We start from the raw sequence: 14,344 nt of genomic DNA, 5'->3' as shown, positions 1-14,344 counted from the left end.
CGTGGACTGCAGGAGGACAGGATAGTCGCTATAATACCTGTGTTTGTTTGGGACTGTTCCAATCCATAATCCACATCGAACCAGTCCAAGTGTTCTTGTTCTACCTGTTCCATTGGGGATACGCTGGGGACTTATTTATGTGAACTGGAGATAACCCAGAATGCATTTACTTCCAAGCAGTGACTAAGGCTGCAGTGTAATCCTGAAGAGCAAAGCTGCTGCTGTGACGACCACAAAGAAACTTGATTAGTCACTAATGGTGCTTTGAGAATTGTTCTTCACTCGGTTCAGGCAAAACTAAATAACGTGCAAAGGTTTCTTCTGTTCCGGGTGAGGTTCCCATTTATTGCAAACATAAAGAAATGACAAAACAAAACATTACCATGTAGTTACTCGTGCATGGTGTGGAGACACGCTGTTACAAAGAAATGTCCATACAGGTTTTCCTCGTTTGGGTGATGTTCCCATTCAATGATCCAAAAAAGTTACAAAGTAAACATGATTATCTTGATGCAAAAATAATAATAATGTGACAAAACAAAGGAAACCAGGTGAGTGAGCCAGCGAGCGAGCGGTAAAACCTGCATGACCTTCCACCCCATGAACCCTGGATTACCTGCACCGACCTGACATAACCCATAAAAGACAGACAAATAAACAGATGTGGCTCCTACAGGTATGAATGCAGTGATTGTCAGCATGCTGAGTCCTGCTAGAATGGCTGTAGACTCTCACAGGAAGTAGTTGCTGCCAAAGTTTTCAATTTGCTGGCAAACTGGACGACTTCATGACGGTTTCAAGTTCTGTCACTTACTGTGGCAGCTCGCAGTGCAAACCTGTCAGCCAGAGGAAACACACAGAAGCTCCTAATTTAGCCTCATCATTCATGATTTCACCATTTCACCGTGCCCACCTGTTTAGCTGTGAGGATTAAAGTAATCTGGGCCAGCCTCCCAGACCGGGACATCCTTCATCTCCTTTGTCAATATCAAATCTATGATTGATGATTGATATGTTTAAAACGTGTTCAAACAACAAACTTCCATGTGTCTGTCTGCACTGAATGACTCTGCATGTTCACATACTGATTAATACATGTTTTTATCTTTCAGGGTCTCGTGAAAGAAGGAGTGATGTGATTTTACCTGTTTTTTCCACGGTGTCGCAATTGAACAAGAGGTGGTTGAGTGGAGAAAAACGGCCAGACGTGTTAAGTATGATCAGGTTTTGATCGAGCAACCGACACTCTGACGATCGTTTCTCACATTTCAAGAGAACTGAAACGGCAACGCCTCCATAAGATCAAAACAGGGTGGATGACAGCGGAAACTACACCTGTGATTCCCTGTTGATCTTAAAAACTGTTCACGTTAAGCTTGTTGTGGGTGAGTGCTTTCATTAAACTCATTTACTGATGTGACTGCTTCAAGAGTCCCACTGGCTTTAGTCAGCGTCCTCATCTGGACTGATTCCCTCTGTATCAAACATGCCTGATATTAGTGACACATTGCCCATTATGTCACTCTGCTCGATGAAATGTCATCAGTCTGTAGTCGATGAAATCTGAATGTGCACTCTCAGATTTATTCTACAGTTTTACACGTCTGTCAAGCTGATATTTGACAAGAACTCTGACATGTTTTCTTTTTCCTTTTCAGGTGGTGAGTTAACCTCTTGTGGTTCATTTTGATTACGTGCATTTCAGCCTCTTAATACTGTCAAACTGTTCTAAAACTATTCTAAAACTGTATAATAGCAGAAACATGAGGAGCTGACACATGTCCACTGCATCAGTGTGAAGCAAACACTCTGAGGTTTCATCAGGTGTGTTGATCTTAATTAAGGCTCTGAAAGAGTTCAACTGGTGAATGATTAAATACAAATAAATCCAAGTTTTCTACTTTTCTTTTCATTTCACGTCATGTTTCAAACTCAGTGAATCCGTCATAAAACAGGCTGTCAGGCTGAAACTCTCAGGATCTCTCCCTCAGCTTGTCTAGAAAGTCTGGACCAAATTTGAGGTTGACAGACAGAAGTGGCTCTGAGATATTTTAGAAAGTGCAGTACAGATTATCTCCAGCAGGTGTCCACAGAGCTCTGTAAAACTTCTCCAAAGTTACCAAATGATGATAATAAATCCCTTTATGATCCTGAAGAAATGTGCACAAGTGTCAGATCTGACTGAAACTGATGATTTTAATATTTAAATACAGATTTACAGATTTATTATCATTGAATCATGTCTCTATAAACATAGAAATAAACTTTTTATTGTTGTGTGAGTGTCCCACTACCACAGGAAGTCAGATAAAGTTCACTTCCATATATGGTCAGACAGGTGATTTAATTGGCTCCAGACTCGGAGTGTTTTCACGGTGCTGACTTCTCATTGGATGAAAGCAGCTGTCAATCAAAGTCAAGCGGAGTTGGCGTGCAGGTGCTCTCCTCTGATTGGCTGACGGAGTTAAAAGTCTGGTCGGTTCGTCCCTTTAGGTCGTAGAAAGATGCGGATTGGTTCGTTTGGTTCCTCGGAGTTTACCGATTTCACAGGTGCTGAACACGGTTGGTCAAATGTGACGTGAATATTTTCTAATTCATCTAAATGACGTTGTTTCGGAAGTTTGACGAGCGGCGCGAAAAATGACCGAGAGACACAATCGACTTTTATTCCCGTTATTTGGACTTCCGCTCGAATTTGTCCGAACTGGACTGACCCGGTGGACTTTAGTGTTTGAAACGAGCCCATGTTCGTGTAGAAAAGTCTGTTTCCCACCTAGAAATCCATTTGAAGTGCGCACACACAGGAGACACACGAAGATGCTCACCTGTTTACTGCCGCACTGCCGCAAAGTAAGACGCTACAGGTTGAGTGTCGTAAATCCTTCATGTAGATTCTTGGTTCCGTTGAAAAAACGAACTTGTAAGCTTTCAAACGAGGTCCAACATGTGTGTGTGGACGTTTAGAGGCAACATGGAAACACGCTCTTTATGGATTTATCAATGTTTACATGGACATGTCGGGTCGCGTGCATCCTGCGCGCTTTAAAACATTAAAAGACAGAACAGGTGAAAACATCCCAGGTGAGTCCTGACTGTGATGACGTCACACCTGTCATTAAAATGTCTGTGATTGGCTCCTCGTCAGTTGAAGGTGGAGGCGTTTATACTCCAACATAAATACTTTACATAAATGTTAATGTTTGGTGTTACTCATATTTAGTCTACACTCATTGGAAATAAAATATCATAAATAAAACAGCCAATGAAATCTTTCATAAACTTTTCTTTGGTACAAATGTAGAAATATAAACAATTTTTCTGATATTTAACATTTAAGCAGAATCATTAAAATATTTGTGATGACACATCAAACAGAATTTTTACATTTAATCTCAACAATTAGATCATAAAGTGACTGTGTGTGTGTGTCTGCCATGATATGAGTCAGAATGTGAGTCAGATTAGAAGAAGTTAAAATGTTTGAAATATCATGTCCTGTCAAACAGTGCTGGAATATGGAACTGAGGCGTTTTCTCTTCACACTGTAAACCAGATATACAAGCAGAGGAAACATCTCAATGTTACATTTGGAATGATGGAATTCTGCTTCATCATCTGTTGTTTATATTTGATTCAGGTGCAGCTCCAGAGCCGTCTGTCACCATACTTGATGAAACAAATGACTGGGCACGGCTACAGTGTAAAGCTCATGGTGTTCCACATCTTGAAGTAAAGTGGCAGGACAGTGATGGAAAGACCCTTGCTGAGGAGCAACAGGTCTCGGGAAGTGATCGTAAATACATTACTCTCCTCACGACTGTGACCAAGACTGGCAACTTCTCCTGTGTGGCAACGCAGAAGGACATCAGCCATAGGATTTCTTCTCAGATCTACGTGCACGTTCATGGTGAGTGGTATTTTAATCCTCAATCATTTAAATCATTCATGTGTTACTGGAACAAAGACTCCCATACTCCACTTCAGTTCCATCACATTAAACAAAGAGTCAAAAACACCTGCTGAACATTTCCAAAGTGTCAGCAGCTTAATTTAATATTTCACTCAGCACCTTCAAACTTAGTTATTGGAAGCTGTAACCAGTGAACACGTCACCGGGCTCTAAGATGAAATGATGAAACCCAGTTCAGTTCATCTCTACTCTGATTCAGTAACTATGACAACCTGATCCCGAGGATCGTCATAGCAACGCCACACACACACAGCCACTTGAAATCCATCTGTTGGTAGTTGTAATGACTGTCCAAACTTTCAGTCACTTCGTCTGTGATTTGGTGTTAATTAAATCACCTGATGCCCACCTATAATGAGCAAACACAGAGATAGCTCACTCCCCCTTGTGGTTAAATCAAAAAGTGGCTCCTACATGGAATTTAAGGAACTAAAGTATTTATTTTATTTTATACATGGATCATATGTTTTGTACGTAAAATAAATATATACAGTAACTAGTATATGCTAAATGTTTTGGAGTCTAAAGTACAATATTTCCCCAGAGCAGAGAACCTGGGCTGTACACAGATTGTCACACACATTTGCAGATCTCAGGCACAGCAGGAGTTTAGCACAAGTCACATGTAAAGAGCCTGAAGTGGAGGTGGAGGACGGGGATTCAAACCTTCTTCCTGCTGATGAGCAGCACGTCTCAGAAACAGGACGATGCTACAACATCACCCTCCTCACTACTGCGACCAAAAGCACAAGCAAAGCTCTCAGCTGTGCAGCCGAGCAGGAGGAAAGTGTCTGTAAGATCAGAGCTAACATCACTGTTCCTGCTGAGATTCATCCCAGTGGTGTTTTTATCTGCTAACAAGTTCAGATTTCAGGAGCAGGAACACCTTTAGTTCTTCTTTGTGTCAGCTCTGATGTTCAATCTGCTCTGTATGATCTGCACTTACATTCTGAGTGTCACATTCACTTTTCCTCTTCTGTTTCAGAGGCAGAACCACAGCCAGACAACACTTGGTTGATTGTTGCTGTTGTTTTCATCATTCTTTTTGTTGCTTATGGAGCTGTTGTTGGAGTTGTGCTTTACAAGCGCATACAGAAATATAAGAGAGGTAAGTTTAAATCATGTCTTGTATGAACATATTGATGACGAGCAGACAACAAATAGTTTCCATGTTTCTCATGTTTGGAGTCTTGACAGTTGTTTTATCTTCTCATGAAGCTTCTGTTGGTATTAACACTCAGATCAGGATCAACAAGTTTGGATTGTCCTGAATAAAACTTTGATTTGTTTCAGGTTCAGATAAACAACCAGAGAGAAAAATAAAAACATTAGTGGGTAGAAATACAGATTACTTCACATTTATTTTCTTTTGCTGATTTCTTGTAAATTCTTGTAAAACTGAAATAGAAACGACTTACTTACAAGACTTTCACTTTGCCTGAGAGTCCGTCTGTTCTGAACACATCAGACGTGTTTGGACGTCATGTCATACTCACTAACTGTCCAGAGACAGGGATGAGACAATGTTCAGTTACACAGAGACAGATTGGAGTTAACAAGGTGACAACAGAAGAGAACAAGAGGTCTTTAATGCTGACAGAGCTTTCAAACCTTTCACTCATTTTCAATAACTGCTTTTTGTTTTCAGGGTATGAGGGGCCTCACTTTTTCTCTTCTGTTTCAGTCTTCCCTTGGTGGATTCGTGCTGTTGTTGTTGTTCTCGGCATTCTTTTGTTTCCTCTTGGAGCTGTTGTTCTTGTTGTGCTTTACATGTGCAAACAGAAACATAAGAGAGGTGAGTTTATGTTTCATGTCTTGTATGAACATATTGATGACGAGCCGACAACAAATAGTTTCCATGTTTCTCATGTTTGGAGTCTTGACAGTTGTTTTATCTTCTCATGAAGCTTCTGTTGGTATTAACACTCAGATTAGGATCAACAAGTTTGGATTGTCCTGAATAAAACTTCAAATTACTTCCTACAAAGAAGAAACACAAAATGGTGGTAGCAAAGTGAAAATTCAGTGTTTGTACCAATATTGACAATAATCCTGTGAAAAATGAAATATTGATATCTTGTTAATAATACACAAATGCCTCTGAACTCATTTTGGGATCAGGGTCGCGTGGAGCGTCGAGAGTCATCTGGAGGGATCAAATCTGTCTGAGCCACCAAAATCATTTCTGTCATTGAACAGCTGACTTCATGTGATCTAAACTTTATTTTGATTTCTGCAGGTTCTCGTCAGCACACAGGGAGCTCACCTGAAGATCCTGCTAAAGGTTCTGAACTTACATGACCTGTGTTTGATACTGTAGGATGATCTGTTCTGTACGCATATAGTCAAATTATTTCCATGTTTCTCATGTTTGGAGTCTTGACAGTTGTTTTATCTTCTCATGAAGCTTCTGTTGGTATTTACACTCAGATCAGGATCAACAAGTTTGGATTGTCCTGAATAAAACTTTGATTTGTTTCCTGCAGGCGAGAAACAAACTGAAGAAACGCCAATGAATTAAAACTCTGAGAAACAACCTGATGAAGAAGTTTAACCGTCTTCACATGTGCTGTGCAGTTGTCTGCTGAAGTTTGTGTGTTTGAGCTTTAGTGATGGTGAGCACGTTTTGGCTGGTGCTCACTTATTTCAGGTAGTTTGGTTTTATGTTTGAAGTTAGATTCAGGTTGAAGGTTGTTTGTCACATGGTTTGGAGAATTAGCGCCATCACCTGTTTATCTATAAGAAAGCACCGTTTGTATTCTCATGTCAATACTGGATGTAAATCCACATTCTGTTCCAGTTCATTCAACTGTTTTCTGTCTTGTCACTCCACCTGACAGTCTGTCTGTTCTGAACAACTAAACTAGACTTTAGTCTTCAGGCGTGCTCGGCCAACATGTTTTATGAACTCGTCTTTAAAATGAACCCAGACAGGACAGAAGCAGTTTTCCTGTAGCTGTCTACACTGATACCAACAGTACATTCATCATCATCGATTTGATCTCTTCCACACATTTAACCTCGTCTACACATTAACCAGGCTGTAGTTACTCTGGACACATCATGTTTTGATATTTGGATTCATGATCCCAACAATATAATCTGTGATTTAAGAGAACAAGTGGCCTTTAATGCTGACAGAGCTGATTATTAATGAATCATTCCATCAGGTGAGAATTAAATTATTATTTCTTTCTTTCTTTTGCCTTGTTAAACCAGAGTGTGTCAGCTGGAGTTCTACACTGAGCTGTGTACTGTTGTTGACTCTGAAATATGAAAGTGCATTAATGTTGTATACTGATGGTGCAATCATCTTTTCTATCCAAAGCTTTGAATAAAAGTTGAAAAATGTCAAACTGGACTGATTTTGATGCTGAAACAAACGACATGCAAACACACTTCTGATAACACGACATGTTTCATGTGACACTTTGATGGATCTTCATATCATAACTCATGAAGCCTGTGATAACTTCAGATAACTGTCATTAGAGGAGTTATCAAAAACATGAGGGGTGCTGCTTTAATATAGATCTGTGCTGCTTTAATATAGATCTGTGCTGCTTTAATATAGATCTGTGCTGCTTTCATAGGACAGATGTTGTGTCATATCTTCTGTGGCTCTGATGGAGCTTTCTGAAGTCTGATGAAAAATAACCCTGATGATGTCACAGTGATGTCATCAAACAGAACACCTGCGTTACAAACTGAAGGTGTGAAGTTTGAAGGAGGTGCATGTTTACTAGTCAAGGATGGCTCTTGTTGCATTATGGGAAATGTAGGATCCAGCGGGGTTTTTTTTTAATTCTCAGGACTGTGTCGGCACTCTGCTGTTCACTTATTCACTGCTCTGTATATGATGGGCAACACATTTATGTGGGATTACACTCTGAAACTGAAATCTATGTAATGTTGCTTTAAACTTTATTCAGTTTTATATTGTTGTTATTTAGATTTAAGATATTAATAATAATTCAAATGTATCATTAAATTGCTTTTTTAAAAGAGGAGGGGGCGTGGTGCATCAGCTGTGTGTGCGTGTGTGTGTGTGTGTGTGTGTGTGTGTGTGTGTGTGTGTGTGTGTGTGTGTGTGTGTGTGTGTGTGTGTATGGATGTTTTTCTGCAGAGTTGATGAGTCACAGTTAGTGTATGTGCAGATGATGCCTTTACTTTGAAGGCTCAGCACCGGAAGTGATGCTGTGGTTGCACCTTGTATAAAGTGTGTGAATGGAAACAGTGTGTGACAGAGCGGTGTGTGTGTCGGGAGTGTGTCCGCTGTGTTCTCCTCCCTCTAAGAAGTGTGCTGATGGTTCATCCTAGAGGACTTGTTCAAACATGGAGCTTCTTCCTCTCGTGTGTCCTCTGTCTCCTAGCTGCTCTGGAACAACGTCCGCTGATCCAGCCGGTCAGTAAACTCATCATCTCTCTGAACTCAACTGTACTTTGATTGATTTCAAATGTGTGCAGGGCTCTGGAAACAGGTTGGACAGGTAGATAACACCTGCAGCTGTCACATTAAGATCATCAGCACAGTGTGATGCATCCTAATAATTAGCACACATCAATACTGATTCATCGATTACAGCATCCTTCTGATCGATTACAGCCCGATGATCGATTCAGTCAGGAGCTGCCACACCTCGAGCTGCTTTATATGCGACATGATGATGTGACGTCATCGCTGCTGCAGGTGTGTGCGTGCGCGTGCACGGTGTCCATCCTGCAGACGCTCCTCTGTTTCCGAGAAACTCTTGATGAGCTGTGACTCTCTGATGCTCTGATCAACAGAATATAGTGGACTCAGATCAGATGAACTGTTTCTCTGATGTCTGACCCTGTGTGAGCTTTGCCTTCCTAAGAAGTCATCACCTGAGTTCATGTTTGTCAGGTGCTCATAAATGCTGATAACAGGTCATCAGAACGTGTTCTCATTAACAACTTAATGAGCTGATAACAGGTCAGTGTTAGTGTGCATTCAGCTGGTTTCACTTCCTTCAAGAAAGACTCTGACTACAAACAAACCTCACCGAGTTTCACCAACTGTGACTCACGTGACTGATAAACAGACGAAACCAATGAAACATTTTATTGTTGTAGTTTATTGATTATTGTGATAAAACAAAGATAGAAAATTAAATCATGTGTTTGTGTGGCAGCTATTGCAGGTGAGCTACTTCCTAATGTTTCCATGTCAGTGCCTGCCAACTGTACTGTACTACTCCCACACACCTCTCCTCTATTTCTTCATGCAGGTAGCAATACCTGTTTGAGTAGTTATACTTATCATGATGAGGATATGTACGTGTGTGTGTGTGTGTGTGTGTGTGTGGGTGTCACCTACATCCTGCAGACGCTGTTTTAATGACACCTTACTGATGCGACACCAACTGTGCCTCATCACTGATGAACAGAATCCAGTCAGATCAAATGAAGTAAATACTTTTCATGACGTGTAGCTCTGTCTTTGACTCTTTGCAGCTTGTAGTTTGTTCATTAGTACTAATGAAGCCAAATACAGGAAACATCTTAACATCCGTTTGAATGACAGCTCTTATCATTTGAGGAGGCATTGGGCCTCGTGCTGCAACATTCACTCCAGATGAACCAAACGCTGTAAACCAGCCAGATCTGTTCTTACCAAGGTGTGCTGAACGATGAATCCACCACTCACAGGTCAGACATTTGTTATTAGCTCATAATCTGAATCTGATTCTATGATGTTGATGCAGTTTTTGTTGAACAGACAACTTGCTGTGGACTGTGACACTGAGTAGTTTTTCTTGTTTTGTTAACAGTGCTCTCCACCACTTACAGAAGTTTCTCTCAGGCACGTTGTCTCATAAATGAGGATAAGAGTTGTCAAACCAACAGATGTTCAGATGTTTTACAAAGTGCAGTACAGATGATCTCCAGCAGGTGTCACAGAGCTCTCTAAAGCTTACCTACATGTATATCAATGGTACTGATTACTAACACCTCCTCACATGCCCTCCAACAAACACCAGACGTAGATGCATCATGTTCACACGTTATATTCTGTGTTCCACAGAAAAGATGAAGAAGTGAAGTGAATTAAGATTCACTGTTAGTTCTGCATTTTCCTCGTCACTCTCTCGTTTCCTCTTTCTTCTTCTTCGTGTGTTGAGTGTGCAGACAGAGAGTCTGACGGACGACTGAGTCAGTGTTGATGTTCATCATCACTTGGAGAAAAAGACTTCAGTGTTATTAATTATTGCAAACATTCAATCTGTAGGACAGTTCAGAGGACAGTGTGCTAGACAAAGTCCAACAACAAGAAAAGTCAGCTGTTCTATCATAAGTTGACGTGTTCAAACAACAAACTTCCATGTGTCTGTCTGCACTGAATGACTCTGCATGTTCACATACTGATTAATACATGTTTTCATCTTTCAGGGACAGTGGTCGTGGAAAAAGGCAGTGATGTGATTTTACCCTGTTCTAACAACGGTGTCAACTTGGAGACTGAATCGTTTGACTGGACAAAAGGACAGATGGAGGTGTTCTCATTTGCTGTAGGCCAGCATTCCAATAAAGGCAAAACAGGTCAAGCTGAGCAGTTCAGAGGTCGCGTCTCACATTTTGAAGAAGAACTGAAACACGGCAACGCCTCCATAAAGATCACAAACGCAACGATGGCTGACAGCGGAGACTACACCTGTGATTTTCCAGGTGTTTACCCACCTCGAAAGTCCGACGTTAAGCTTGTTGTGGGTGAGTGCTTTCATTAAACACTTAAAGATGTCCGCTCATTTACTGATGTGACTGCTTCAAGAGTCTCACATGGACTTTAGTCAAGTAGTCCAAATAAACATCTGGCAGAGCCTCGACCCCACAGAGCTGCAGACACATCTGCATCATCATCATCACACATTTGAAGTGCGCACACACAGGAGACACACGAAGATGCTCACCTGTTTACTGCCGCAAAGTAAGACGCTACAGGTGTAGTGTCGTAAATCCTTCATGTAGATTCTTGGTTCCGTTGAAAAAACGAACTTGTAAGCTTTCAAACGAGGTCCAACATGTGTGTGTGGACGTTTAGAGGCAACATGGAAATACTAGAGGTGCAACGATGCAAAAAAACTCACGGTTGTTTCGGTTCGATACTTTAGTGTCAACGGTTCGTATATTTTCGATAAAAAAAAGCGATTCATGCCTTTTTTAACTTGTAGTTTATTGAAATTACCAACATTTGTTTCAAGTCAAAAGTAACAGTATTTTAGAACTGACCTGGCTCCGAGTGTGCCGGCTTCCCCTGCCTCATTTTCTGCTGTGCCTACTTCAGCCTGTTAGACACCGCGTAGTACAGACCGAACGGCACCTTGTAAAAATAATAATAAAGAAATCACCCATCTTCTGTGCTGCATTCTTAGCAGTATATATTAAAAAGAAATAGCTCCCTAAATATATTTTGAAACATAATCACAATCATCGCTTGCCATCAGGGTCATACTTCATCTGAAAACCAAAGTAGTTCCAAATGCCAGATCTGAAGGACGGTGGAGGATCTTTGATTTCAGGTGTATTTAAGGCATTAGCCATATTGCCACGAGCTCGCTTCACATGCAGCTTCTGTCTCAGCAGCTCGGTGTGAAGGAATGTGGATCTGAAGTTGATCAAATAAATATAAAATTCAGTATTGTTGGATTCATAGTGCGTACCAAACCGAGACCACTGTATGGAACGGTTCAGTACAGATACATGTATTGTTGCACCCCTAGAAAACACGCTCTTTATGTATCTATCAATGTTTACATGGACATGTCGGGTCGCGTGCATCCTGCGCGCTTTAAAACATTAAAAGACAGAACAGGGGAAAACATCCCAGGTGAGTCCTGACTGTGATGACGTCACACCTGTCATTAAAATGTCTGTGATTGGCTCCTCGTCAGTTGAAGGTGGAGGCGTTTATACTCCAACATAAATACTTTACATAAATGTTAATGTTTGGTGTTACTCATATTTAGTCTACACTCATTGGAAATAAAATATCATAAATAAAACAGCCAATGAAATCTGTCATAAACTTTTCTTTGGTACAAATGTAGAAATATAAACAATTTTTCTGATATTTAACATTTAAGCAGAATCATTAAAATATTTGTGATGACACTTCAAACAGTATTTTTACATGTAATCTCAACAATTAGATCAAAAGTGACTGTGTGTGTGTGTCTGGCCATGATGGAGTCAGAATGTGAGTCAGATTAGAAGAAGTTAAAATGTTTGAAATATCAGGTCCGTCAAAAAGTGCTGGAATATGGAATGAGGCGTTTTCTCTTCACACTGTAAACCAGATATACAAGCAGAGGAAACATCTCAATGTTACATTTGGAATGATGGAATTCTGCTTCATCATCGGTTGTTTTATTGATTCAGGTGCAGCCCAGAGCCGTAGATTAGAAGACAGTGAGAACAAGACCCAGCTCTGCTGCAGTGTGAAGCTCATGGTGTTTCCAGATCTTGAGTTCATTGGCAGGACAGTGAATGAACAAACTTCCTGCTGAGGAGCCACAGGTCACAGAGAGAGGAGGTCTTTCATACATTACTCTCAACACGACTGTGACCAAGAAGGGCAACTTCTTCTGTGTAGCCACACAGAAGGCATACATCATAGGATTTCTGCTGAGATCTATTTGTGGCTTGCCTAGTGAGTGGGATTTTAATCTTCAAATAATTTAAATGATTGTTCTCCAGTCTTCAAACATTGGAATGTTGTTCATACCACTAAGAAGCGTGCAGATTGGAATAAAGCTGTGCTGTTACAAGAGAAGAAGGTGAGTGTGGTCTGGATGTGAATAGAACAAGAAGTGGAGTTCATGTTTGTGCTGAACAAACTTTCACTGTAAAAACACTCGAGCAGTCAAACTCACTGGGACAAAGTGAGGCCAACATGAACGTTAGTGTTCAGTCTGAATTCACCTTTTAGGAGCATGAGCATCATTCATCATTTTCTTTATGTGTGATATGACTGTACAGCTATGATTAGACACATGCAATCTGTATGTTTGACTTTTTGTATGTAGGACAGTTCAGAGGATTTGCTGAGGACAGTGTGCTAGACAAAGTCCAACAACAAGAAAAGTCAAACAACAAACTTCCATGTGTCTGTCTGCACTGAATGACTCTGCATGTTCACATACTGATTAATACATGTTTTCATCTTTCAGGGACAGTGGTCGTGAAACAAGATGATGATGGTATTTTACCCTGTTCTTACGACGGTGTCAACATTGAGACTAAAGTGTTTGACTGGAAGAAAGATGGTCAACCAAAGAAGGAGGTCTTCCTTTATAATAATGGTGATGCATACCGTAAAGGCAAGACAGGTCAAGCTGAGCAGTTCAGAGGTCGCGTCTCACATTTTAAAGATGAACTGGAACACGGCAACGCCTCCATAAAGATCACAAACGCAACGATGGCTGACAGCGGAGACTACACCTGGATGAATTTCCCTCTGATCCTTCACTTAAAACTGTTCACGTTAAGCTTGTTTGTGGGTGAGTGCTTTCATTAAACTCATTTACTGATGTGACTGCTTCAAGAGTCCCACAAGGGGGGGGTGGACGTTAGTCCAGCCGTCCTCATCTGGACTGATTCCCGCTGTATCAAACAGGCCTGAATATAGTGACACATTGCCCTTATGTCACTCCTGCTCGTGAAATGGTCATCCATCCTGTAGTCGATGAAATCTGAATGTTCACTCTCAGATTTATTCTACAGGTTTTAAACGTCGTCAAGCTGATATTGGACAAGACTCTGACATGTTTCTTTGTTTTATTTTTTCCTTTTGAGCCTCGTGTTTTAAAAGACAGAACAGGTGAAAACATCCCAGGTGAGTCCTGACGTGATGACGTCACTCTCATGTCATCATGGGCAAATTAAACGTCTGTAATTCCGCGACTCATCAATGTTTGTAGTCCAACATAAATGTTCGCACTCAGAAGTTTTTATGAAAATAAAATGTTAATGTTTTTAGTCTACACGCATCGACATGAACATTCTGTGTGTTTCAAAAATAAACAGCCAGTGAAAATAAAACCGTTTGGTACAAATGACAGATCCAACAATGTTTTTTCACTGACACATAATTAAAATATTTCTGATGATAGAACGTAAAGACATCAATGACAATTTTTCATATTAGATCATAAAGTGATGTGGTGTGTGTGTCTGCCATGATATGAGTCAGAATGTGAGTCAGATTAGAAGAAGTTAAAATGTTTGAAATATCATGTCCCTGTCAAACAGTGCTGGAATAGGAAACTGAGGCGTTTTCTCGTTCACACTGTAAACCAGATATACAAGCAGAGGAAACATCTCAATGGTTACATTTGGAATGATGGAAATTCT

At 40.6% G+C, this 14,344-nt stretch overlaps 1 long non-coding RNA gene across 3 annotated transcripts; it reads left to right on the top strand.

The window, feature by feature from the left end:
- The first annotated feature begins 1,357 nt into the window (after positions 1-1,357).
- On the top strand, positions 1,358-7,326 carry LOC109142416 (uncharacterized). 3 transcript variants are annotated; one of them, XR_003462405.1, is made up of 6 exons: positions 1,358-1,385; positions 1,659-1,824; positions 3,638-5,078; positions 5,655-5,765; positions 6,210-6,254; positions 6,457-7,326. It is a non-coding gene; the product is annotated as an uncharacterized LOC109142416 (long non-coding RNA). The 3 variants fall into 3 exon arrangements; XR_003462406.1 differs by lacking the exon at positions 1,659-1,824; XR_003462404.1 differs by lacking the exons at positions 1,358-1,385; positions 1,659-1,824 and adding an exon at positions 2,875-3,081.
- Positions 7,327-14,344: the final 7,018 nt, after the last annotated feature.

The sequence above is a fragment of the Larimichthys crocea genome, chromosome VI, assembly GCF_000972845.2.
Source record: "Larimichthys crocea isolate SSNF chromosome VI, L_crocea_2.0, whole genome shotgun sequence".
In the NCBI taxonomy this organism is placed as follows: domain Eukaryota; kingdom Metazoa; phylum Chordata; class Actinopteri; family Sciaenidae; genus Larimichthys; species Larimichthys crocea.
The sequence above is the reverse complement of the archived record's forward strand: the minus strand, read 5'-3'. Positions and strand labels throughout refer to the sequence as shown.